The sequence below is a fragment of the Heliangelus exortis genome, chromosome 1, assembly GCF_036169615.1.
Source record: "Heliangelus exortis chromosome 1, bHelExo1.hap1, whole genome shotgun sequence".
Classification (NCBI taxonomy): Eukaryota; Metazoa; Chordata; class Aves; order Apodiformes; family Trochilidae; genus Heliangelus; species Heliangelus exortis.
The window spans coordinates 61,265,782-61,291,059 of record NC_092422.1 but is presented as its reverse complement, the minus strand read 5'-3'; the positions used below and the strand labels follow the sequence as shown (position 1 = coordinate 61,291,059).

The window sequence follows — 25,278 nt, the reverse complement described above, 5'->3', positions numbered from 1 at the left end:
CACCCCGGGGGTCGTGCTCGTACAGAAGGGTTCAGAGCCACTTGAATACAAGCGTTTGTAAGGCTCTTCACCTGGCTGAGAGAATGAAGCATTTGGTTAATATTGGTACGAGGCTTTCTTAGCCTTGGCTGATTTGTCTGCCTTGCCTAGAGAAGACTGAACCAAGCTGTCCCCCTTCTGCTGTGTGGAGAGATGCACGTTTTTCTGAGGAGCATGAGTGCAGGTGTTCCTTTACAAGGGTCCTCTCCACCCTTCTTTCTTTCCAAGTTCCCTCTTAGTGAGGAGGAAATAGGAGAAAACCAGAGAAACTAATAGAACAAATTAAAAAAAAACCTTGTGTATGAGGAAGCCAAAGGAACAGATTGTCTCAGCACATGCTCAGGACCCAGCCGAGACCCGTGCCAGTGGGCACATGCTGAAGAGAAGGGGGAACCATTAATCCTCCTATAACCAGGAACCAATTTTTCTGCTACAAAATCCAATTTCATCTATCAACTGTTCTAGCAGAAACACATTCTGTTAATCAAAACAGTGAGGGTCTTGGGAAACCTCCCAGAGGAAAGAATTTGAATCAGAAGCACACTGGAGATGTCTGCTCCCAGACATTTGAGGGGTGGGGAGGCAATTCAGGGCAATACTTCAGTAATGACTGCTGCTTGCCAAAGGGAGGTGCTTTAATTTGAATGCTTTCAACCTTAGGAGAAACCAGCAGGTCAAAAATATAAAGCCCGTTAGCCTGAGATAGCGTTGCTGTTGTTTTGCATCCAGATGAGGTAAAGTAATCAAATGTCTTTCTGCGTTGGACACTGGGTGGTGGTGTCTGGGCAAGGGTGCAGGTGTGCATTTGGGTTGGCCAAGGGGTTTCTCCAGCAAAACAAACTTATGTCAGAATCTTCACCTGTACTTCCTGCCCTTCTGTGCACCTGAGTGGTCATCAGATTTGGAATGGGAACGAAGTGACAGAATCAGCTCTACTCAAAATCTACAAAAGCATAGACAGAATAAAATGGTGGTAAAGGGCCATTCCTAATTCTTCTATAAGGAGCAAAACCTCATTTACAGGTGTGAGTTATTTTGATGACCAGCACTGTCCATGGGCTGATCTGTCTCTTGCTGCAGCCTTTGCAAGCTGTGTTTTCAAAACACAGGAATTGCTCCCTGGAGGACCAACTGGACGTAAGGATCTGGATTCTATGCCAATTAAAGCTTATTTAAATTAGAGCTGCTGCACACCCAAGCCACATGTCCCTGGCTTCTTCCTTGCATTTGCACTGGCACTGGAAGATGAGTTAAACCAGGCAGTGAGGGATTTTCAGTGAGCCCTTGACCTACCATGGAGCTGCAGCTGTGTCTTGGGAGAGCTGCTGGTTGGGTTTACAGCCCCATCACTGGCTCTCTGGATGCTTTTGGACAAGACATTGCATGTTTTATTTCTTTAGTTTCACTGTAAATATATAGCTCAGGACAGAACTCTTGTGTGAGCTATTAGCTAATTTGCGAAGGACTAGTAGGTGCAGAATAAAAGTGTTTCTTTCTCTTACATTTAACTATCACACAGTGAAAACAATAATAATTGATTTCCACCTTAGTTACAGTTCTCACCTCAGTTCTGATTTAGAAGTGCATGGAAAGAAGAAAAATGGCCCCAAATGATTAGTTTTGGACTGGTTTAGTTGGTTCATTTCCAAACCTTTCTGAAAGAAATTAAACGTTGTTTGATTTTTTTTTTTTGGATTGAACACATTATTTGATTTTTTTCAACTTCCATGTTATTTTCAGTTTCCTGTCTGTCCATTGACAGCCACTGCAGCAACTCTGCTAGAAATTTTTTGATGTGACCTGCTGGAATACAATGCAAGTAATTTCCACAATCATAAGATAAAAAACACACCAGCTCCAGCTGAAATTATTTAGTTTAATTGTTGCAAGTCATTGGTTGACTTTAGGAAGATTATTTTTGGTTTATTTAATCTAAGATTTCTGACTCCTTGAAGGCAGAAAAGCATCTGCCAATTTAAAACATGATGATGACCTGTGGGCTCACTGTGGGAATCTGTGCTCAGGAGCCGCACAAGAGTGTGTGGAGCTGCCAAAGGGATGAGGGAGGGTTACCTGCCAGCTCCTTCCCTCACTACATTATGTGGCATAGATACTACATCAAATGCTGCTTAGTAAGGTAGGGGGAAGCTCTGACCTCTTGTCCTGCTTCAGTTGGTCCATGCTTGCTCGCTTTATCTTCTTTTTATCTGACAATTTTTCATCAATGATTTGGAACCCCTGTCGTCCTCTTTCCCACTAGCATCAAATCCACTAGGAGTGGGCGGGTGGGAGAGAACCAAATATTACTTGTCAGGGAGATTGGAAGGAAAGGGCAGAGGCTTATTTTAATGGCAAATGTAATGATTAAGTGACCCATTGTTTTTTTGCTTTTTTTGTTTGTTTTTTTGTTTCTTTGGTGTTGGATTTTTTGTTCATTTTGTTTAGTTTTTTGTTTGTTTGGTTTTTGGTTTTGTGGGTTTTTTTCATTGGTTATCTAATTAACCAAACACCTGTGAGTCATCTTCAAGGATTCAGAGGAGATAATGGAATGAAAAATGGACACAATGTTTGTAGTACATGCCTAAATTAAAGGCTGAAAATACAAGCACCATTCAGCTTTATCCTGTGATTTAGAAACATATCCTATGGGTTCTACACTCCCCATTTATGTAGCATTTATTGCTAGTGCTTCAGTAGTCTGTGTGCTTTAAGAGTTTTAATTCCATGTGGATAAATCTATACTTTGCATATGGAAAACAAGATGGGAAAAGTATAATTTTCATAGCAGTACTTCTCAAGAATTTTACTGATCTTTCAGAAATCTCAGTTTCAGCTACTGAACTTGTGTGGAGTAACTACCATTTCAGGATTTGTATCCTTTCCTGGCTGAAATGAATGAACAAATTAAAATAGTGGAGAAAGACAGCTAGAAGTGAAATATTTCTATATCCCCCAGTTTGAGCCACACAGAAATTTAATGTCTCTGAGGGGGCAGGCAGGATGGAAAGCTACACTTTCAGGTTTGAACATGTCTAAGCCACCAGCTCATTCCTTCCACCACGGTTTTATCCTGGAAACTGCTAACTGACTTTATCAGAATTCAATGAATCCTTTTCTGATGCCAGAACCTCTGTAACACATGCTTCCATTGAATACGAGAGGGTGTATTTAGGAGAACTACTATTTTGGGCACTACTGCTTAGGAAGTAGTATATACTCAAGCAGACATTGCTTGAGCTTGAACAATTTTAGTTCACTAAACCTAAAAAGACAACCAGGATATATTATATCTTCCTGAAATATCATTTTCATAAGGTGTTCTTGGGAAATTTTCCTCAAGCATATGAGGAGCACACAAACAGTAAATAGGGTTTTTTTAGTATTTTCTCTCCTCATTCAGTCTCCCAGACACAAGGCTTCTTGCAATATTCTAATGTTCAGTTCTTCCCCTAAATCCTCAAGTAGAAATACTCAGTAAGTAAGAAATACCAGAGTTCCACAGATTCTGATGAAGAAACTACAGATACCTTTGAAAAACTCATTAAAACCACTGTAATAAAGGCAGATAGGGAACCTAATGTGAAGTGAAAGTCTGTCTGCTTTGGGCTGATGCAAAACTTCTTTTATTTCTGGGAGGGTGTTTAGCCTAAGTCAAGTGAAAAGCTCAGTATTTTAGAAACTCCAATCTAATCTGGGAAAAATTGTTTTCATGTTTGCTTTCTTAATGTATTTCAATAGTTTTCACATACAGTCTTTAACAATTTTTTTCACTGAATTTAGAAAAAGGTGCCATGGCTCAGTAGCAATGTTTGGGTTTGTATGGAAAAGTTAGCTTCAGAAAGATACTATGTGATAAGATAGATGACACTGACAAATTCAAGGGTGTTTCTGTGATAGCATCCTCTGGGATGCAGCTCAAAGCAGTTTAGACCATTATAATCAGTTTGGACAAAACGTCCATTCAGTTTTCAAATTTAGTCAGGACCTCCTTTTCTATCCAGTTATCCCCAGTTTCATTCAGAGAAACCAATCTCCTCAAAAAGATGTCTCAAAATGGATGTGGCAGTGAGGCACTGATCAACATGTGGTCTGCCAGCTTTTACCTAATTCCTGCTATGCCCCTTTCTCCATGGACTAGTGAGATGTAGGAATGGTTTGCATTGGATGACCCAGGCAGAAAGACAGCTACATCCATGCTGCTGCTGCTTTCTTGTCTCAGCTGGGAAGAAAAACAGCTCTTGACACTGCTGAGCATGGATTGAGGAGATCACAGGGGAGGTCAGTAGTGATGCTCGAGGTAGGAGCAGACAGAACATCAGAGGAAGCTTCAAGGACCAAGCTAGAGTTTTAAGGAGCTGGTTATCTGCTAAGGAAAACCGCCCTTGGTGTTAGCTAATGTTTCAACAGCTTGGAAAATTGAGGCTCCATGTTACAGGACTGACAGATCCTTCATTGGACAAGCATCATCAGAAGAAGAATCATCCCAGGTCCTCACAGATTAAAAGCAGCCATAAAAGTCATTGAAAGATAGAGGCAGCCCACCAAATAATTCCCCAAGCAGCAGGGGTCTGTGCTGTGGGGGACTTGGAGAGTCCTCATACTAACCAAGTGAAGATGAAAACCTGAAGAGCTGTAATGAAGCAAGTGGAAAGCAACAATTCCTTTTGAATATAGACTCCTCCTTCCCTACTTTCTCTACCATTCTTTTTCCTTCTTTCCCTTGACTAGGTTATAGGTTAGATGGTGCTTCTACTTTTAAGGAAAGCAGAGTGAGACATTTTGATCTTCACCATCCTCACACCTCTTTGGACTCTAAGCATTCCCTAAACCCCTCAGCTCCATAGCTTGTTCATCTCTAACCAGTGATAGTGAGCTTGGTGTCATGTCTTTGGAAGTGCTTTGGGATCCAGAGGCAAGCCCTGAAAACAGGTCAGTGGTCTTTAGGAAAGATTACTCTAAATTATGAGATGGCAGGGATATATGAGGAGGAGCTGCTATTTCTTTCCTTTCCTCTGGATTCAGTTTGATTGCCATGTGGGGCCCTGAGTATGACGGATGGGAAGAGGCTTTTGGGTTTCCTATCCCTCTAGGTGGAACCTGGGATGTCAAATTACTGCAGAGTTTGCAGTAATTGCTGGTCTTCTGAACTGGCAAATGCTACCCCTTAATTTAGGACTTATTAATTTCAGTATAATCATGATTTATAGTTCCCTGTTTCAGGCACACAAAACAAGCATTCTGTGATTGTTCCAAAAACCTCATCACCGTGTTTCTGATGGCACAAGAGACATGCAATCTATACAAAATAGATCACATACCTCGTATTCCCTGTGGTGTTCCCAGCATGCTGGAATGTTTTTAGGCAAAGGCACCTTTCCAGAATCCTCCCCCTCCCACCACCTCTCTGCTCATGGCTTCTTCTCCAAAACCTTACTTCATTGGGAATAATTTCCTTCAGCTCCCCTGAACTCTTTTTCTGCCTGCATGCCTGACGTCTTTTATGACCCTCTAGGAACAGTCAGCAGCAGCTTTTGTAACTCCCATTTCCCCTCATCAGCCAGACCAAGGCCCTGGGATCTCCTGAGCAGAAGAAGGTTTGTAAAATGAGTAGCTGACGGATGCCTGAAGAATTTAATTAATTCACACCCAAGGAAGGAGTGACAGCATCTATCTTGTTCCTGGCCAATCTTTGTCTAATCTGCCATTAAGGATTAATGTTAGAACTCCACAGTGTCCAAAGTCAAATGAGCATAAGTTTAGTCAGTTCAACACAGCTGTAAAAAGGCAGAAAGAAAGAAAAAATACATTTGGACTAGAGTCTGTCACTGGTGTCTGTAAAGGAGAGCCAGTGGGATTTGTAGGTATTCGGATCAAGGCACAGCAATCTGAGAATTGTTGAACAGAAAGGTTCCTTGAACTCATTGGTCCTGCTCTTGGGGATTAAGAAGCGTCTTGGGAAGAAAGTGAGACTTGTCTGTAATGGTATCTCCTCATAATACTCTCCCAGCCTCCAATATCTTTTGGCTTAGGGATTTCTCAACCTGGAGACAGTATCCATACTAAATATTACTTCCATGCACTTGCACAATTCACTCTTGATACCCTGAAAGGAAATTCACCATCTGCAGTAACAGGTAGCTCTCCTCTGTGTTGCTGAAGGGCCATCTTCTTGTGTTCCTTTTGAACATATTATCCACTAGTTTCACCTTATGCCTCCTAGGTCTCACATTTGGAGAGATAATGAGTAACTGATCTTTATCCACATGCTACAGGCTGTTCATGTCTTTGTCAATCTTTATCACATCTCTCCTCAGCCATCTCTCTCTGAGGCTAGAAAATCCCAGCCTATCTAGTTACAGAATCATAGCAATGTAGAATAATAGAATCATCATGGTTGGAAAGGACCTTCAGGATCATCAAGTTCAACCATCAGCCCTACACCACCTTAACCACTAAGTCATCTCCTGAAGCACCACATCTACCTGTTTTTTTTAATACCTCCAGGGATGGTGACTCTACCATCTCCTTGGGCAACTGGTTCCAACACCTCACCACTTTTTCAGCAAAGACATTTTTCCAATTATCTAATCTGAACCTCCCCTGGTGCAACTTGAACCCATTACCTCTTGTCCTATCACAAGTCACTGGGGAGAAGAGGCCAACACCAACCTCACTGCAACTTCCTTTCAGGTAGTTGTAAAGGGCAATAAGGTCTCCCTTCAACCTCCTCTTCCCCAGGATGAACAGCCCCAGCTCCTTCAGCCTGTCCTCAAAAGACCTGTTCTCCAGACACCTCGTTAGCCCAATTGTCCTTCTCTGCACTATCTCCAGCACCTTGATGTCCATCCTATAGTCACTCTGTATGAAAGCTGTTCCTTGTGTTTTATCATCCATCCCAAAACTTTGCCCAGTACGACAATTTACTTTTTCAGATGAAGCAGCTAGAACTTTACCATTCAATTTTTTATTTATTATTTTTTTAAAAACCTATATAACTTCTAAGTTTCCCCCTTAGGTGATCATTTTAGAACCATTACTTTGTAACTAAAGTCACATTTTTCCCCATGTGCACTGCTTTATGCTTATCCACATACAGTTTCAGATGCTGCTCCAGTGCCCACTCAGCTTATTGCCTAAGATCCTTCTGATTCTCAGTCTTAGAATTTCCACTAATAATCTCTTATCTGTCTGACTCTATCAGTCTGTTTATCTTCCAACAGATTTTATGCAACACAGGCAAAGATCTTCCCTCTTACTTTGTGTCTGCTTATGCATTTTTAAGGGTGCTTGATGAAGACCCTTGTTGAATACATGGAAAAGCAAAAAGTAAGCAGATGCTGCCAAAGATCTCCTGGATCTGCATCTTCTTGCTAGCTTGCAGGAACCCAAGACTTTGTAGAGCATGACTTCCCTTTACAAAGCTGTACTGGATTTATCCAAGTGTATCATCTTCTCTACCCTGCATAGTAATTTCTATTAAATTTCTCAAACTTACCAAGCCTTAATTACCCCAGTTTCTCATGGAACTATTTAAAGAGGCTGGCACCATAGTAGCCACTTTCAGGTTCTCAGTTCTAAGCCTGTTTTAAAGAAGGCCATGAATCATTATTATTTCAGACAATTTAACCTTGGGTCCCTTTAGATCTCTTGGGTGAACACCATCTGAACACCAACATTTTCTTCCCATTATTTTTTTTTTATTTCTTCCATACCTCTTCTACGGATGCTTTAGTGCGAAATAGAACCTCTGATGATCCCCAGAAGGAAGTGTTCTCCTGCAGGAAGCTCTCCAAGTGCCTCACAGTGAACATGGGAGAAAAAAAAAAACAGAAAACAAAACAAAACAAACCCCCCTCCCCAAGCCCCAGTTTTTTTCTATTACAGCCATCTCTTCCCTGAAGACTTTTTTTGTACACTGGCTATCTATTGGTGTTGTTATTCCCCAAACATTTCAACCTTCAAAAGAAGTTTACCCTTACAAGTCACATGCCACATTACTTCAGACTCCCAAGATTTTGATGTAAGTAGAAATAGTCACCCTCTCTGTCTGAATATGATTTGGAACATCCTGTTTTGCAGGGAGATCCTTCTGTATGGCAACAATTATTTTTCTGCTCAACCACTGTTTGTATACACTACAGATAAAATGAGAGGGTCTGAGACATAGGCTCAGACATACATTATGATTGCAAATGTGGGCTTAGATGGTTCACTTTGAAGTAGTATCCTTGCTGTTGATCCTCTTAGGCCTGTGCTTACTTTGAACTGTATAAGTGCTCAGGACCTTTAAATAATAGGATTAAAGCAATCGTTTAGTTGCTGATGTGAATTTCATCTCTAATACTTCACATAGAGCTGAAAAAAATATACTATTCATTGTCAGCCTGATAGACATATGTATTGTGTTTTTCCCTGCCAAGTTTATATTCACATGGCTGTCTAGTGAAGCTGCTGTCTTAATGTGAATGAAATTCAAATGTTGTGAGTAAAATGAAATAAAGGCTTTTAACAATGGCTTGCCTTGAAGATAATGTGTCTCATGCTGGAAGACAAGTGCTTTTTTTGAGTCATTTAGAGAGGAGTCAAAAATCAAATTATGAAGCAGCACCAGTCATTTCATCCCTAATAGCTAACCATAAAGTCTAACAAGTCCATGTTGGGTTGCTACAATATAAATGCTTTAGACAACTGAGCACTGACTACCCAGCTGCCTGCTCCCCAAAATGCACACAGTCCACAGTGACCCTGGCTCTTCTGTATATCCAGATGGGTTCCCAGGAATCCAGACCCCTCATTTGCAAGGAAGAGTACCTAACATTTGAATATTCAGAAACATAAAATGCAGGGAAGGGGCTGGCTTGAATCCTTTGCTGCTTGTAGTTCCGTGGTCCCTTGGTTTCCAGATCTGGTGGAGCATGAATATAAAATCCTTGAAAGAGAGGGTTTTGGTAGTTGGTTTTTAAGTATGTGCTGGGGTACCCAACAGCACCCAACATTTGGAACTACTCTCTTCCTCACTTCTGTCTGCCTAAAGGCCAATGGCATCCTGGCCTGCATCAGGAACAGCGTGGCCAGCAGGTCCAAGGAAGTGATTCTGCCCCTGTACTCAGCCCTGGTGAGGCCACACCTCGAGTACTGTGTCCAGTTCTGGGCCCCTCAGTTTAGGAAGGATATTGAGGTCCTGGAGCAGGTCCAAAGGAGGGCAACCCGGCTGGTGAAGGGACTCGAGCACAGATCCTATGAGGAGAGGCTGAGGGAGCTGGGGCTGTTCAGCCTGGAGAAGAGGAGGCTCAGAGGAGACCTCATCGCTCTCTACAACTCCCTGAAAGGAGGTTGTAGCGAGGTGGGAGTTGGTCTCTTTTCCCAGACGACTTTCAACAAGACAAGAGGACACAGTCTTAAGTTGTGCCAGGGGAGATTTAGGCTAGGTATTAGAAAGAATTTCTTTACGGAGAGGGGTGAGCAGGCAGTGGAATGGACTGCCCGGTGAGGTGGTAGATTCTCCGTCCGTGGAGACATTTAAAGAGACTGGATGTGGCACTCAGTGCCATGGTCTAGCAACCGCACCGGTGGGTCAAGGGTTGGACTTGATGATCTCTGAGGTCCCTTCCAACCCGGCTAATTCTATGATTCTATGATTTTTTTAAGCAGAACAATGTGTCTTTTTACAGTGCACAACATACTGTGTTCATGCAATCAAGTCCATATAATTAAACCTTCTGCTTAGCCATCAGTATTCCACTGCAACAAATAACTGTATCCCAAGACAATAATCGTACTAATAAATCTACATCCTCCTTAGATTATGAATCTGCAAGTTACTGAACTGCAAGACTTAAGTAAGATGACACTACAAATAACACTACAGCTGTATTTAAGGCTGTGGTCTACAAAGAAATGTGAATATTATTACCACTGAAGCTCAGAAATGCTTCTGCAAGCAATCTTGGAGTTCCCTCACTGTTCTGTTCCCATCCAGAGGGGCCTTAACAGGCTTGAGAAATGGGCCAGTGTCAGCTGCATGAGGCTCAATAAGTCCAAGTGCAGGGTCCTGCATTTGGGTCAGACCAACCTATTACAAGATAGGTACAGAGTGAGAGTAGCCCTGAAGAGAAGGACTTGGGGGTGTTGATTGTTGAGAAGCTCAACATGGGCCAGCAGTGCACTCATTCAGCTCAGGAGGCCAAATGTATCCTAGGATGCACAAGAGGAGCATGGCCAGCAGATCAAGAGAGGTGACTGTCCCCCTTTACTCTGCAGTTGTGAGACCCCACCTTGAGTACTGCATACAGTCTGGTGTCCTCACCATAGGAAGGACACACATTTTTGGAACAAGTCCAGAAGAAGGCAACAAAGATGATCCAGGGGCAGGAGCACCTCTGCTACAAGGAGATGCTGAAGGATCTGGGATTTTTCAGACTGAAGAAGAGAATACTCTGGGAGGACTTTATAGCTGCCTTCCAATACCTGAAGGGAACATACAGAAAAGCTGGAGAGAGGCTTTTCATAAGAGTGTCCAGTGACAGGACAGGGGGAAATGGATTTAAATTGAAGAATAGGTTTAGACTGGATATTAGGAACATGTCCTTTAGTATGAGGGTGGTGAGACTCTGAAACGGATTGCCCAGAGAAGCTGTGGATTCCCCCTCCCTGGAAGTATTCAAGGCCAGATTGGATGAGCAACCTTGTCTAGATGTGAAGCATCTCTGCCCGTGGCAGAGAGGTTGGAGTAGATGATCTCTGAAGTCCCTTCCAACCAAAGCCACTCTGTGATTCTATGATTCTTAAGTAAATCACAGAGCAGAACAATTCTAACTGAATTTGATGAGATGAAGGGTGAAAATTAATGACCTTGATATCAGCTCTGACAGCAAGTTCCCATTGTCTTTTATAATGGTCTATTTATAATGATTTAATATTTTCCCATTAACTTCTTGTAGTGCTGGGTCACTGCAGCCCTGAGCTTTCCAGCCCTCACTATATTTCAGCACTTGAGTCTGCCCTCAGATCTGGCCCTTACTTCTCTTTCCTGAACTGGGAAAAAGTGCCACATTTCTCCCCTAATAGGATGTTGAGAGAAGGAATACTTGACAATATGAAAAGCAGGCCATGTAAGATGCAATGTACTTGACCCATGCTCATGAAAATTCCAGGCTTAGATCTAGAAGTTGTAAACTAAAACAAATAGAATTTATTCTCATAGCTTCCTCTCTTTTATTGTCCCGTAGAGGAGTGCCATGCTATACAGCACTGGCACATCTCTCTCTTTGTATTGCAGCTGTGTCCCAATCCCTCAAGTGTCCCACTGCCTTCTGCACCCAATGCTGGAGACTGTGGGGCCTGTTGCAGTCAATGCATTTCATGCATAGGAAAGTAGGTTACTCAGTATTTAAAAAATGAATGGGCTTCTGTGTGGTGGTGTCTGTGGATTGTAGGTGTTTCTGTTTTCTTATGGTAATCTGTAGGCATGCCAGCCTTTGCTTCTCTAGCTGCAGACTGCCAAAAAGAAGCTCTAATCAATGTTATCTACTTCCCTCCAACAGAGAGAATGCAAATTTCCAGTGAGATGTTGGTGAAAATCTGCTAAGCTGGACAGGGAACATGTTATTCTAAAAGCCCATTTGTTTTGCTTATGAAGCGTGTGAAACAGTTTCTGTCCCCATGTCTGTGCCCATTCTACCCCCTAGACAATGTGGTTTGAAAGTGTACTTATCTTCCTTTTTTAAGGAGGGTTTTGCTCTTGTGATGTGGAAGTTTCACAGAGGCAGCAGGAAAAAATGTTATAAAAGAGAACCTGTATAACTGACTTCACACAAAATGTTACTGAAAATATAAAGTGAAATTTGGGAAAATTATTTTTCTTCTTGTTCTTCCAGTTTCACTGCTTCTTGGTGGCACATGTTAATGGTAGCTAAGGAATCAACCAGCAGCAGAAACATTTTGAGTTTTATGAAGTTGATGGATCCCTTTAAAATGTGTATGGCAGTGCTCATTCCATGTTTCTGTCAGAGCAAGCTGAGCAAAACCTGGCAAAATTGCTCCAGTTGCTTTCAGAAAAATTAGGACTCACTGTAATATGACCTATGCTTCTCAAAGCTAATCAGCACTAGATGATGAACAGTGTTGAAACAGCCTGAGATTTACCAGCATGACACAGTATTCACTGTGATAAAAAGCCAAAGATAAAATATTGTGGCCAGTAATAATTCATCTCACACAAAAACAACTGAGTCAGGCTGCCAGTGTTCTGCTTGAACAATTCACAGCTACAACAAAAAGGAAAACTGGTAAGGAGAAATATGAAAATTGATCATTGTTAGTGATACAAATCTACACAAGCTTGGCACTATTAAAATTACAGGGAAAAGGAGTCAATCTGAGTTTTGCTAAAATTAGTAGATATTTCTGTGAAAGCTCCCATCAGTTTCTGTGGCCCTGGATTTCACCCCCAGGTCAGTCTTCACACTCCCTTCTCTCTCTGGTTTTCTTCCACATAAAATGGGCTTTTACATTTTCTCTATCAAAGAAGTGTTTGAATGAGCCTGCCCCCTCCCAGCCTCTTGCCAGCTGTAATCAAAGGTCTGCCTTGTTCTGATGGCTTGCTGTTTGGTAGGGGAAAAGTAAAGTTATTCATCCATTAATCATATTTTCAAATGCTAGGTAAGAACAAAGCATTATTGTTGGAAAGACTGCCTTTAGAATGGGTTTGCTTTGGGAACAGGCTTTTGGTCTTTTTTGTGTTAATTCACTTTCGTATTCAAATCTAGTGAAAAATCACTCCATGTATATTCCTGCATTTTTTTAAGCTAGAGCTCTTTGGCCAACATACTCTTTTTTTTTTTTTTTTTTTTTTTTTTTTTTTTAACCAAACCAAAAAACAAATCTATTATTTGGTTGCACATGGTTGGAATGCTGCTTTTGCTTCCTGTTTTTAATATGGAATACTATCAATACATCAGTGGCAATACTTTAACACTAAGCACCCACCCAGAACAACTTTGTTGTTTTTATTGTTTTAGCCTGAGGCTTGGATGATAGACAAAGACTCTGAGGGCATGAGAACATTTCTAGCACAGGAGAAATGAGACTACTCTGTAAAAAAAATATTAGCTTTGTACATGATTTCTTCATTGCACAATTTACTGCAGAGGCACATCAGTTTAGCTTAATAGCAAAATCTTGGGGAAAAAAAAAAAAAGCCCAGAGGGGCACCAGGTCTGGCTCAGGCAGCTGCCAGGTCCCATTAGTGGCCCTCTAAGGGTTAGTGCTGCACTCTCTGCTGGGATGTGCTACCTTTGGGCTCCAGCCACCTTACAAAACTCATCTCAGCAATGTTGGGCCCAGAAGGTTGGAGCTCTCTACAGATCTGAACAAGGCAGAACATGGTCTAGGGGTGAGACTGTTAGTGCTGGAGAACAAAAGGATGTGCAGAGGTGTTGGCTGCGGTGTCTGAAGATGTTAAGCTTTCCAAGGCATCTGTGCAGGGGCTGTAAGCCTCAAGATAAGGTAGGCATGTGTGCAGACAGTTCAGTGTTTTACATTCCTTTTTTCTGCTGCTAAAGTTATGTACTGCTCTTCACATGAAAAGCATAACAAACTTGTTCCTAGCCATGCTGTCTAAACACTGACAGTCGTGGGTCCCCAACAGCTTAAACCTAGACAGCCAGCTCAGCTGGGCAAGACATGTTATCTGAGGACACCCACTGTGGGAGTGGGTCCCCTTCCTATCCCAGGTGAGGATGAAGATGTAAGGACACCCTCAGAGCCTGCATCTGTCCTCACAAATCAAACAGGACCACAGAATGCACCCTGGCACTAAGACTCAGCCAGACACTCTGGTCAGTTGTAGAGATGCCAGCTAGGACTCCTACCTGGGCATGGCTGGGGAGCCAGTCCCATCCCTAGGACATATTTCAGATGTGGCCACATGGTTTCAGAGGCCAGGAGTGCATAATAGCCTGGGCACAAACCCAGGGCCACATCAACTATGGGAACATTGCTGGGCACATTGCATGAACTGCTGTGACAGCCCAAGAGACAGCCCCAGGACCAGGCTCAACTTCTCCATGTCTACTGGCCCAACCATCACCTGGTGTAAGCACCCATCTCTCAGCCAAATTTGCTGGATCTCCAGCATCTCTGGACTGACAAAGGACCTGCCCTTCCCCTTTGAAATCCCCATTTAAAGACTGAGCCCAGCAACAAACACTGTGAAGTGAGTAGACAGTTCCTACAAACTGTGGGTTTGAGTCAGCTTTAAGGAGTCCTGCTAGCCAGGGGTGCCAAGGGCCCTCCATCCTGCTAAAACCTATGGAGTAATGCTCAACATTTAAAAAAAAAAAAAAGACCAACAAAAACCCTTCTTACATTTAATTTCCTGAATAATGGAATAGTAGACAAACTTTAGTGCCAAATATGATAGCTTTAGTTCTCAGGCCAAATGTAAATTATTATTTCTTACCTTCGCATCATACTTTGTGATGTTTTGATGAAAGAGCTTTCTGTTATAAAAATGTTTATACTAAAGATGTATCTAAACAAATGGACACACATGCAAAAACAATCTTGTTTTTCCAAAGAAGTCTTCCTTTAATGGCGTCATTTGAAAATTAATGCTCTCATGAGGTGAGGTTAAAAGTAATTTAATGTAACAATAGCCTGCATTTGGCAGTTATTGCTAATGCTGTTTTACAGGCTGCTTTTGACAAATTCCTGCTTTGACACACAGTTATGTTTCAGTGCTTCACTTTCTTTTCCCTTTTGCTACAGCTGCTGTAATACATAGCAAGTAATTGTTTAAGCATGAAATCAGCAAGCATTGCCTGTAATTTGCCTTTCTTTCTTCCATGCCCATTAGGAAATGGTCTGAAAGTGTGGAAAAAAGTAAAAATGTTCCTTCTGTCCTCTTTTTTTTTTTTTTTTTAAACACCACTATCTATTCATTTTCCATATATTCACTATAAAGAAGAAAATGCTGATGGAGAAGCAAAAAAAACCCACCAAACCTAATCAAAAGCTTTCTGCCTGAAGTCATTCAGTTTGCTATTCAAACTGGGAAAGGGTCTATAGTTAGACATGGTTGTGTTGCTTGAGAACATGAAAACACGATAGCATATTATTAGTGCAGAAACTAAAGAGCAGCTGTTAGTTAGCACCTGGTTCCAAACACCAGACTAGAACTACAAAGAGAGACAATCTGTGTGAGCCCTGGCAGAAAAAAGGGAACAAATTTCTAAAAATCCAGTCTTCCTGTTGGAAAGCAATGCTCCTCTCATGGTGTCTACGCAGAGCCCTGAGAAATTGTTGTAACAGGAAGGTGAAAAGGACAGAAGGGTCCAAAGGACAGTGAAAACCAAAATAAGTCACTGTCTTACCTTGTTGCAGCTTGGTGCTGCCTCTGCTTGTGTGTCTGTGAACAAGAGAGGATGGGGACAGACTCTCTGCTTTGTTGGATTGCCCACACAATCTGTTTAGTAATTAGACAGTTTGGTATTCATGCTTCGGATGAGCTATTAATATAGCTATTAATATAGTATCTCCAAAGTACCAGCCACCCACAGGAGATAAGGACCTCAGCACCTCTCTGCAGCCTTTTAAGGCATCACAGATAGAGTGACATGATGAGGCCTCTGATGGAAAGGGCTGCCACGCTCCTGAACAGCCCCAGCCTTGCCCTCTGCTCCTTTTGGGAGCTCCTGATCTTAACTACTCCCACCTCCTGCAGGGAGGTCCTGCCAGGGACCCTGCAGATATTTTGGCTGAGTCATGAGCAACTCTAATTTCCCAGCTGGATTATCTGTCAGGGCTCTGGGACTGACAGAAACACCCCAGGAAATGCCGACTGCTCGGCAGGTGTAACAAAGTCCAATTCCTATTTGTCCATCTGTCTGTCTGTTCCTCCCAGTGTGTGCAGCCTGGTGTCCTGCCTCGTTTATCCCAGCACTACCTCATGGGGGGATGCCAGTGTTACCATTTCACAGCAAAGCAGCACAGCAACTTAAATGGATAGCCCAAGGTCCCAAAACAAATCCTCATGGACAGCAGGATCCTAACTCAGGAGCGAGCTCTCTGCTTAGGTCCCTCTTTCCTGCTGCAACACAGGTGTGAAGGAGACACTCCTATGTGGAAGAAACGAGAGATTAGAGGTGGAAAAAACCTCTTCTGACAGCTCCTGTGGGCAGTGTTTTGCTGGTTCTGTAAGAGAACCTGCCCCAGCAAGGCTCAGTGCAGAGGCGAGCTTACAACCTCTCCATCTCCTTGTCAGTGCTGGGCTCAGCTCTGCATTTCCATCTACTTCTGCAGAAAAAGCTGCAGTAGAGACACAGTCCTTTATATGAAATAATTTATTTTTGGTTTTGGTTTTTTTTAAGGGGAGGAAAAAGAAAATCTCTCCTTTAAAAAGGGCGGGAAAGAAGTAGCATCAGGCAGCCTGCACATGCAGGCAAATGACTCTTCTGTACACAGCAGCATATTTTTCTCTGAAGTTCTGTGCTCTTGAACCTGTTGTTCTTCCTCATGTCTGTATCAAGAGCATTTGCTGAAGTATTAGCTTTCTTTACCGGACTTATTTATTACTTCCACAGTGTCCTGAAGAACACCTCGTTCCCTTCATCTCCCTCTTCTCTCTCTTCTCTCCAGAGTGCCAGCAGAGCAATAAGAGATAGTGTCACATCCCAGCTTGTCTCTGAAGAGCACATTTGAATAGCAAACATTGGTCAAGCCATGGAGACTGGATACTAAAACAAACCATGTGCCAGGTTTTCTGACATGACAAACTGATTTATGGTTTGACATAGAGCCCAGTCAGATTTTATCCAAACCAATGAGAGGCATCTGGACGGTTCATTCTAACATGAAAAACTCATAACAACACCTCCTCAGCCCCTGCCAAGTGATATGATTTGACAGGAGTCAAGTCTTCTGAAATAAATGAGTTTCAACCATCTCCTTTTGCCCATGCAGAACCGCACAGCTTCCAAGTACTGTGGATGAGGACTGTGACCTAGAGACTTATGTTAGAGAGATAAGAGAAATGTCCCACACTTTTCTGATTAAAATATTGTTCATCCCAGAGCTAGCGGCCTTTTGCCACATGTTCCTTTAGCTACCATGTAAACATCCCTTTCTCATTTCCCAGAACAATAAACAGTTATGAAAATCTGTACAAGCAGCAAAAATGTGGTAGTTAGGACATATGTTTGGACAGCTCTAGAAAGCCTCGACCTTTTCATGTCAGCCAATTTTTTTGTTTGTATGAGTCAAAGGTCCGGGTGACATTGTAGAAACAACCTGGATAAAAGGCATTTGTCCCATCCTCACTCCAGGCAATTCAGGGCACAAATGGCATGTTTCATCTCCAGGGTTTAATTCTGGTTACAGTGCATGTTCGGATCTGGTGTAAACATCAAGAACTGGGGATCAGTCTGGGGTAAGTGTGACCTCCCAGCACACTTCATCTGACTACTTGAGAAGGTGGTTTACATATTGCTTAGCCCAAACATTTTCTCTCTGAAAAAAAAGGCAAATGTTCTGTAGGGCTGGTTGCCCCACACTGTCCCTCTAGCTGAACTGTCCCACTTTCATTTTGAGTATGGTTGTACTCTTTGATGAGGTTTGCTGGGGGATGGATGGCTCCTTGAAAAAAAGATGCTGTCAGAAGACTAAAGCATCAGTGAGGGGTCAGATTGCTAGGCCTGATCCTGTGCTCCCCACACCAGGTAACAGCTGAGATGCTTCTCCGAGACAGGGAGGTGAGGAAGGTTCCTGTGAATGTTGTCAGGCTTCTTAGTTTTATAGAAGCATTGGAATTTAGCCCTTTCAAAAGAGGGTCAGGGGCTCTGTAACCCAAAGCAACGGTGGCACAGTGGGCTCCTTTGCCATCTCCATGGGTCTGTGTAAACCAGAGCCAACCCTGCTGCTGCCAAGACTAAGGCATGGAGAGGAAGCAAAGAAAGAATTTCAGCCAATTCTCAACTCCAAGGTGATGGGAGGTAAGAGTGCTAGAAGAGAAGCTTTCAAATCATCAAATCATTTAAGATGGTAAGGATCCCTAAGATCATTGAATCCATCTGTGCTTTTGAAATGCAAATGAAACGCTGCAAGCTTTAAAGCACAGCCCTCTGTGGACACCATAAACAAGGTCATGTTACCCATTAATAACACTGAGGTTAGAAGTTTTACCACTGATCCCTCACAGTCAGGATTCACCCTGTCATTCTCTGCAAGTCACAGAAGATGCCAGAATCTAGGCATCTTAGAAGGATGTAAATCTTTAGGATAGCTTTAACAAATAAAACCTCACTGGATTGCAGCAGTACTGTTTTTTCTAATGGAAGAGCTCTACTGACAGATAGTCATAGGAATCTGACCTTGCTGTCCTGACATTTGTTAGGTAGCACAGGGATTAAAACCACATTGGGATGTTGTTGAGCCTTTAATCTAATTTGAAGGATTTATAGGGAGGTTCTGTGCATACAATATGGACTGCCAAAGACTTAGCAGCAGAGCCAGAGGGGAAGAAGACTTCTGTGGAGATTTCACTGGTAGTCAATATTTTGCAGACAGTTTACACTCAGGCCCTCACAGTGCAGAAGATGGGATTAGCATTTACCACCATAAACTGGGAATTTGGCTGTGCTAGCAAGCCATCAGCTTGACTGTTTCTCCTCAGCTTTCAAAGCCATAGATCACACCAGTACCTTCCAAATAACACATTTGCACATGAAACCCCAAGTCCACACCTGGAGGAAGAACACACAAACACTGCAGGTATGCATCCTTTTGCCAGGAGAAGCACAAGGCATCAGGAGCATTGGCACATCTTCAGGCTTTCCCATGCCTGTGAAAATGCCTGCAATGGGCAGTGTTTGGGATCTGGAAGTGGTGGTCTCAGGGATGTCAATGATCTCCAGGCCTCTGGAGACAGAGAAGCACTTGGAGGACTCTATTGGAGGCTGTCCTCAGTGCCACCACCATGCCTAGGCTCTGGAGCACAGATGAGGGGAAGATGCCTATATATGAAGCAGCAACACATATGTGATTTCCAAGAGCTTCACCTCTGCCTGGTTCCCCCCTGACTTGTGTTTTCAGCCAAGGCTCCAAGAAGATGTCATCACTGCAAAGCTACGTGCGGGCTTGAAAGCAGGCTCAGATCCATGACCTCTGTGTTTTCCATGGACACTGCCATCAGCAGGACAACTCACCTCCTTTTGCCAATGAAAAGCTGGCACCTAGTGTAAGCCAGTTATCTTTGTGCTTTCTTTGGTGGGTGAAGGTTCCTATCTCCTGCTGCTGACTACAGAGGGAGAGGAGGTGGCTCTCACCTGACACCTAACTTCTGGTGACTCTCTCAGCTAAGGTGCCCTTGCTCTGTGCAGTGTGCCACAAAAGTGCCTGTCTTGGGCCAGATGTAGGTTAGCCTAGAACATTTTCTTACCTCTAGCCATGGCCTGTATTGCATACATGGGAATACATATTCCCCAGAACAATTACCTGAATTCCCACTGAGGTTAGTCCAGGGACTTTCTGAAACAGAAGCAAACTAAAATATAAAAATGACCTTCATGGAATTTTTTTTTCTTTTTTTTTTTTTTTCCTTTCTGTTTGTGAATTTCTCCAGCTGATTCGGAACCCAAGCACTCAGGGTATTTGGTCCACTCCACGCCCAGTATCCACATTGCACCCTGCAGGCCCACGGTTTGGCAGATGCTTAGACCACAGGCAGGAGCCCTCCCTCCAGGGCAAACAATACCATGTTCAGGTAAATGATATAGATAAGCCTTAGTTTGAAAATTCAGACAAACCTCTAAAACCAGGCTTTGCATGGCAAACCTAGGGAAACTTCCCCTTTCTCCTCCTCTTCATCCCCTGTCCCACTAACACAAAGGGAAATTATTCCAGCCCTCAGTCTGCACTTCTGCCTTTCTGCCTCTACTTAACAGCTCCGTATCTCAAGGATTGCTTCACAAATCTTGTGACACAGCACTGACAAGTGCCCCAAGTTGAAGAGAGGACTGGGTGGTGCATCCTTAGCCAGAGGGAGCTCTGGATATATTTTCAGAGTGCAAACAAGGCTGGAAAAGCAAGAACTGTTCCTTCTTCAGTCATCCATTTCTATGCCCAGCAAGTGTTACAGCTCACAAAAGGCCACTGCTCTTAGCAGCTGTTTTGTGGCCCCACCTCTGTCCTTTCCCATTTTGGCTGAAATACGTGTTCACTGCTTTGTTGCTGCTGTTTTTGGATCATGCTATGACTTCTTTAGTTCAAAACTAAATCTACCCTCATAATCCATCAAACCAAGTCCTGATAAAGCTAAGTAGGCTTCACTTAACAACAAGCTGGGCCATAAACTATTGGTAGCTTGCAGTGACAAAAGGATCCAAGTGATTACCCGAGACAAAGCAGACAGAAGAGGCAATCCCAGTAGCACTGAATTTCAGTGCCCCATTTGCCCATTTGCCACCTGTTTCAATTGGTGTCCTTGCCACACTGTACCTAACTCTCCCAGCAAGTATGAGTGCACAGACAAAATAAACTTTCGGGACTCCTTTTAGAAGAGAGGTGTTTTTTCATGACACAGCTGTTATCTGAGAGAAGAACAGTGCTGTGAATCCAGGAACAAGAGTTGGAAACAGCCATCAGCAAAATTAAGTAATCAAGAGCCCTGCAGTCCAAGGGTGCTTGTACAGATAAGGAGTTTCAGCCTAAGAAGTTTTATTTTGGCATGAATAAGAGACTAAAGCTGACTATTGTAACAGAAGCTATAAATTGGTTTAAGCATAGGTGTAATAAGCAACCCACCCATAATAAATAAAAATAATCCCAGCCCTGGCATTAATTCTTTGTGTGACCTTGGACATGACACATATTCACATTATCAAACCTGGCAAGTGCATGCAAGTCTCACTGAAGGACAGAGGAGCTCCAAGTGCCAAGCACTTAAAAATAAAAAATCAAATTAAGCTCCATAGGGCTCAGGTTTCTCACTTACAGGGGAAACTATGAGAGAGACCATTGCTGAGAACGTGATCTGAAAAATACTCTGACATCATAAAAACCTCACAGTCCTTAGAAGACTAAAAATTTCCCAGACCTCCATAATCATTAGAACGATACTTCTGGCAGGAGAACATTTCCCAGAAAAAAAGCCCCAAGACTGGCTGTGACAGCCCTTTTTTTCTACCTCAGGGTTCATGCTAGGTGAGGGGCACATGATCTCAATCAGAGGTGCTCTGGCACACCAAAATTCTCCTGGTTTTATGGACTACATTGTAATCAATAGGCTGTTCTTAGGATGCATTAAGTAGGATGTCGGTCTTCAGGCTAGTATGACTCTATACCAAATCTTCAAGGGCACTTCCCAGGACAGTGTAGAGATAGAAATTAGGATAATGCAGCTGGAGGTGGTGATAAATCTAAAATCTCCCACAAAATGTTTAAGCCTTGCATCCTGTCCATGCACTGTGGAATATGGCAGTGCCCTCACTTTTTGCCATTGCTTTGGTGTAAGACTGGTGGCTCAGGTTAACCTGCTGAAAACCATCGTGGGAAGCTGGAAACAAGCCCAACAGTATTAAAAACTATGTTTATAAAGAGCAGCTGTTCACTTATATGTAAGGATATATGGTGTATATCCTTACCCTGGAGACATAATCAGCTGCATAGCTGGCAACTCAATCTTTGCTAATGTTCCGTTGCGTTGCTGATAAAAGTGCAGTCTGGGGATAGCGTGTACCTTTCAGGATATTTAGCACAATGCAAAAAATTTCACTAGAGAGACTGGATTAGCCTGAATGGAATTGCCAAAATTAATGTCAAACCTGAAAGATGCCATGCCCCCTTAACCAGAGTCTGTGTGTGACTATGATGATTCCCATAATGCTTGCTTTCTCTATTTGTCAAGTCACTGATTTGCCTCCATTCTCATCCATAACATAAAAAGTCTTCACCTGATGATATTAATACTTTGTTTGTTTCAGTGATGCCATTTGTGAGACCTCACAGTGATTTTGCTGGTGGCTGAAAAAAGCTATGTGTATCAAACCCAGCATCCTAGCATTATGGCTGAGTGTGACAGAGAACGTGACAATTACTAGGAGGACAGCTCTTTAAGCTACAGAGCTACTTCTGTCATCATCAGAACTGCTCAGATTTGTCAAAAATAATTCAAAACCAAATAATCAGTTCTATGGCCACGCATTAATTAGAAAGTCTTGACAGACATTTTGAGCCATTAAGTTGTCGGAGTGCAGAAATCAAAACCAAAGCCTGCTGGCCCAAGGAAGTGACAGGTCTTTGCTGTGTGTGTCTCATCAGCTGAGATTAGCTGAATTGTTAGTTAGACACTGACTAAAACACACAAACAGCAGTCTGATTTTTCTGATTGTTGGGAAAAAAACACAGTGCCTTTCTCATGTATCAAAAAGATACACTCAGATACACTATAACTGTAGGAGAGTGAGATTATAATCTTTATCATGCAAAATCTGCGTTCTGTTTTTGCACACATCCTGACTATGAATTTGCTGATCTTTATCAAATTACCACCTGTAAGCCTCATAAAACCATCATCTGATGTAATACTAGACCATTTTAACAGTACCATCATTTTCTTTGCATTTATTCCTGTGTCCCACCACCTCTTTCTCTAGGCTGTTATGGCTGTTGTGCCACATCTCCCCTCCGCTTCCTTTCTGCCCCAGGCTTCTGCAGTGTCAGCAGGGTGGTCTGCCAACCTCCCCTCTCCACTCAAACCATGAAACCTGCAAGATAATCCTCTCTGCCTCCTTAGCATCCTTGCCATCAATTCTTTCCCCTCAGGGATTAGCAGGTGTTTCCTCCGAACACCTGTGGTTTTCCCCCCCTTCACCTCCTTCCCCGTATCTGCCCGCTTAAATTTATCTCCCCGCGGCACATTAATCCTCTTTGCTTTCAGCTGACAAGTGGTCTCGTGTTATTCCTCATTCATCAACCCCCACACAAGCTCGTGTGTCTGGCACTCTTTTGGCAGGGCAGGCTGGACCAAGGCAAGAGCTGAAGCCATCTGTTGCAGCTGTTGTACAGCTTCTCCACCATCCTGGAGCAGGGGTCTGCCTTGCCAGCAGAAGCCTTGTGGAAAGCAGTTCAAATCAATTAATCACCCAGACACGCAAGGGATGCCCAGCACCAGTGATAAGGGCAGCTGCCAAGCGTGGCATCTCTTGGAAAACACTTCTGTAAACAAATGTTCCGTTTAATTTTTGGGTGCAAGTATTAAATATCCTGGAGAGCACCCTGACGAGAGGGAGAAGAAAAGTTCACACCTGTCTTTGATCTGTGATTGCACTAAACTTGGCTCCTGCTCAGCAGGCTTCAACACTTCTTTCTATTTTTTAGGAAGAATGTGCTCCTTTGCAAGAGCATAGCAAGAAGGTGGCATTTTTCGGAGCCCCTGCATGAGCCACAGGTGTTGGCCTTGGCTTGCAGCCGAGTTTGGGGCTGAGGAGGTTTGAGAGCTGCCAGACCTAAAGGAGTAAAACAAGAAAGGCCTGGCACTGAAAAGTCTAAAACAAAGAAAGAAAAGTTATTATCTCTGCCTTGCATGCTGAAATACTTCTAGTGCATTCAAGTCTGTGCATCATGAAATCCTAAAATAACACTAGATCCTGGACCAGTGGCTGTGATCCTGCTTGGTGCCTGATCCATCCTTGTGTACAGAGAGGACTCTTGAGACACCTTTGCCTTCTAGAGATCAGTTTTTTAGGAAAACAAATACTGATTTGTATAGAGATACATTAAGCTCATTGATAGAGTCTAGTAAGTTGAGGGAGGTTATGTCTTAAAAAAAACCAAAAATCTGTGTGCTGCAGAACAGGTGTGAAACTCCATGTACTCTACAGCTGGGTACCAAACCAGCATAGAGGGTTCCTCTGCAAAGCCACAGGATGTTGCTTGTTCAGAGCCATGAGAGAGCACTGCTAGGAGTTCACCTGAGCACTTAACCAGCTCAGCTGCTCTTTTCATTCCCCTGATTTGTGAGCTGAGCTCTATGGCAGACCCCCGAAAAGGGCCTATCCATCAGGCCTCCCACTGCCCCGTCAGCAGAAACCACTTACTCCCCAAAATCTGCTGCAGCTTTGGTCCAGAGCCAGGGCCAGCATCCCCAGGGCTGCTGTCAGCCCAGGAGGAGCTACTTTGCAGTCACAGCCATCTGACACCAAACATGACATAAGGCAGCTGCCCGGGCTTTAAAAGAGGATTCCACCACCTCCACTACACATGCTGCAGGGCACTGTGCCTTGAGGGAGGAGGAGAAGGGTGTGGTAGGGGAGGTCCAGGGGATCCCAGCAACACACCTCTCAAAGTCCCCTTTCTGGCACAGTTGCTTGAAAGGACTGAATAGAGCAGCTTTTCAAAATGCATCATCTATTGTTGCTGTGATGGAACCTGATTTACATAATTCCTCAGTGTGACTGTGAGTAGCAGAACATTTCTGCTCTTTTTCAGGCATGCTAGCATGCTAGTAGATCAAAACCCTCAGCTTTTTCTTGGCAGATTTGAATGCCAGAATCTTACCAAGGACATCTCTCCTGCGTGTCATCATCCAGCCAGTAGTGCTTGTGCAATGGTGAGGTCAGGTTAATGCCAAACAATCTGAGGTCATTCTTAATGACAGTGGCAGGTATGTCTACAGTCCTTACAAGAGAAGTAAAAACTATCATATGCTTACAGCCAGTGGCCAGGTTTAAAACTTCACAAGTGAGAATGGACACTGATGTCACATATGAGATCTAAACATAAGGGCTGCTTGATGCAAAGCACTGGATATCATGAATCCTGGATTTGAGAGGACAGATGGAAAATAACACTGTGTTAATAGGATATAGAGTGTGATAAATGACTTTTGGTTTTTATGTTTTCAAAAAAATCTCTCATCCGTACCTTCAAAGGAAGAAAATGCCCTCATGGGATATTGCAGTTGTATTGTTTATGGCAAGCATGTTCATATCATTGTCACCCCAAAATAATTTGTTTACCATTAATTCTTGTCTCAATGCAGCCAAGATCTAATTAACTATATACATTATCACTTTTTATGTGTTTATATCTACTATGATTGTTAGGTTATGCATATATATGAGCTGGTGTTTTGAATGTATAAAGAAGCAATGCAAGGAGGCTTGAATCCTGCTCTGCTTTGGAGGAGAAGCTTTCCTTCAAAGTCATCATGTCTGAAGGTAAACATCAGGTCGTTGGTATTTT

General features: G+C 43.0%; 1 protein-coding gene across 2 annotated transcripts in view; it reads right to left on the bottom strand.

Annotated features, from left to right (window-relative positions):
• The window catches only part of FHL2 (four and a half LIM domains 2), a 42,636-nt gene extending 27,091 nt beyond the window's left edge, over positions 1 to 15,545 (bottom strand). Inside the window, exon 1 of one of the 2 annotated variants that reach the window (XM_071744728.1) lies at positions 15,414 to 15,545. The gene's annotated coding sequence lies outside the window, so the exon portion shown is untranslated. The remainder of the gene's footprint in view (positions 1 to 15,413) is intronic. The other variant, XM_071744746.1, reaches the window with a different exon arrangement.
• Between the last annotated feature and the right edge of the window lie 9,733 nt (positions 15,546 to 25,278).